The sequence below is a fragment of the Oryctolagus cuniculus genome, chromosome 1 (assembly GCF_964237555.1).
Source record: "Oryctolagus cuniculus chromosome 1, mOryCun1.1, whole genome shotgun sequence".
In the NCBI taxonomy this organism is placed as follows: domain Eukaryota; kingdom Metazoa; phylum Chordata; class Mammalia; order Lagomorpha; family Leporidae; genus Oryctolagus; species Oryctolagus cuniculus.
In genome coordinates this window covers 116,936,157-116,938,831 of record NC_091432.1, presented here as the reverse complement: position 1 = coordinate 116,938,831, position 2,675 = coordinate 116,936,157, and the positions used below count along the sequence as shown (strand labels likewise).

At 35.7% G+C, this 2,675-nt stretch overlaps 1 pseudogene; it reads right to left on the bottom strand.

Moving 5' to 3' along the window:
* Positions 1-729: 729 nt before the first annotated feature.
* On the bottom strand, positions 730-2,118 carry LOC100359268 (ubiquitin-conjugating enzyme E2 variant 2 pseudogene; annotated as a pseudogene).
* Positions 2,119-2,675: the final 557 nt, after the last annotated feature.

Below are 2,675 nucleotides of genomic sequence, written 5' to 3'. Positions count from 1 at the left end.
GTTCCCTGGCTTTGGCATGTTCATTTGTTTCCAGATTCTTGGCATTACTAAAGCCTTGATTTGTAATTTGAAATGAACACTCAGATCTCATACACAAGTCCCAACATCAAGTTGCATGTTTTTCACCCAAAAAAGCTCTCTTAACAGAGGAGGCATTTGGCTTAGTGGGTAAGTGTTGGTTACGACACCCAAGTCCTATATCTGAGTACTGGATTTGATAACCTGGTTCCAGGTCCTGTTTCCAGTTTTCCACTAATGCAGACCCTGGAAGGCAGCAGGAATGGCTCAGGTAGTTGTTTTCTTGCCACCTACCTAGGAGACGTGAATTGAATAGCCCACTCTCGGCATCACCTACGCCCAGCCTCAGTTGTTCTGGGCGTTTGTGTAGTGAAACAGCTGATGGGGACTCTGTGTCTGTCTGTCTCAATCTCAGCTTCTAGGACAAAAACGTTCTATTTATATAAAATGATTAACTTGGTTAGGTTTCTTTGATTTATGTGTTAACTCACTGTTCCTCTGGATAAAATAGTTTTGGCTGTAGAAAGTACATTGTCTATATGTAAGTAACTACCATCTCTGCTATTTTTAAAGCTTTGTAGACATTGCAGTAGTGCATACACTCCAATACCTATGTTAGCATTAAAATGGAATAGTCCAAAGAGTGGGTTAAACTAGATTACAGATCTTTTGTTGAACAAACTTTAGAATACAAATGAAATATATTTCTTTTTTTAAACAAATCATGTAATTTACTCTGAGAAATACTCTGCAAATTCCAATTCACAAGTATACAAAGCAGAATCATACTAAAAGGTGTTTACAGATGAAAAACTACAGTAACTCCAATTTGTGCTACCTTGGCAAGGTACTGTACACAAATTATATCAACATAATAGAAATCGCACAGTCACCGAGGACACTTTCCACATTTTATTTACATTTTATGACTAACTTTAATCTCAAAATCACATCTCCATACACCTATTTTCTTTTTTTGTTGACTTCACTTGAACTTAAATGCATGGTTTGTTAAACAAAGAATGTAAACAAATATTTACCATGTCTGTTACATGTAACACACAGGAACAGCTTTTAACAGAAATTCATCGACCCCCCCCAACATTTTTTATTATAAATAAATACAGGTATCAAAACAATCCTGAACATATTTTTATACTACTAGTAGTCAGCACCCACACCGCTTTAAAATTTAACACAATTTGTGACAATATTCATTGTACCTGCTACTTTAAACAATTTCAACAGCAGCTCTTTCACTAAGCAAGATGGATAAAGCATGCCATTTCTGTTTGTCCTTCTTGGGATTTTTACTTTTCAGAAACACACGTTTCCACTGCCATCTCACATGTCTCACCACGCTTGCGTCTTGTAAACCTGAATCCTACTTGGAGCACTCCAGGTTTATATTTAAATGACAGTGCCTCAACAAGAGAAAGAAAAATTGTGCTGCATTTTTCCTCCCGTTACCTGAAAACATAATGGGTGTACATATATTAAATATATTACAAATGTCCGGGTCACATATACCAGCTGGAATTCTTTACTGAATGTGTGGGTATTCTGCATTGTGATATTTAATCAAGACATTAATATGAGTAGAAGGTTGTTGATTTAAGACAAGTTTGAGATCCATTAAAATTAATTGTTTTATGTTTGTCCTTCTGGTTGCTGTGGAAGCTTCATATTTTCTTTGGACATCATTAGACGTCTTAGCTCTTCAAGTACAACTTTAATGCTATATGAATTTTGCCATTTTGCTAAAACTGGTATGCTCCGTGCATCCACCATTCCACTGGAATTATTTATCCCATTCATATTAATTTTTGTTACAAATCTAACTGATGGAGGAGTTTCTGGGTATTTAGGTCCACATTCTACTTTCAGGCTATATATTCTGTTCTCATAATTTGTCCTTGGTGGCCCAATAATCATGCCTGTCCACCTTGTAAGTGTCATATATTCATCATCTTCAAGGCCCCAGCTAACCGTACCATCACCTACTCCTTTTTGTCCTTCTTCAAGTTCTTCCAACAAGCGAAAATTACGAGGAACTTTAACTCCTGTGGAGACCGCCATCTTCTCCTGCAGCCCGACGCAGCCACCCGAAATATGTTTCAATATCAAGAAATACAAATTTTAAAATATAGTCTTCAGTCTTGAGTATTATTTTAGGGAAAATAATTAAAAGCTTATAAAGATATGTCGCAGAAGTTAAGGGTAGCCAAAATTTAAAACTCATCTTAGTTGATAGCTTTTAGTTAGCAAGTTTAGGCATGATATGTGTATTTGGTTTTCATTCCAAGGTGAGGGGATTTGGGGTATTTTACATGTACATGTAGAGTTAATCTTGTGACTTTTAAAAAAATGTGAATGGAACTAAAGAAGTAATAGAGGAGGTTTATTCCACTGAAATTGCCACATCTGAGGACTAGGCAGGCAAGCCATGGGACTCACCTAACCATACCTATGTACAGGCAGGGATTTTTTTAAAATTTAATTTCTTTTGTTATCATATTTTTAATTTACAGTATAGTCAAAGATTTAGTTGCTCTACTAAAAAATAGCTCAACAAATAAAAAACAAAAACACAAGTAAAAACTCCAAAAGGAAGATAAGCAAGGGCTGTAGACAATAATCCAGTAAAAAGATGTTCT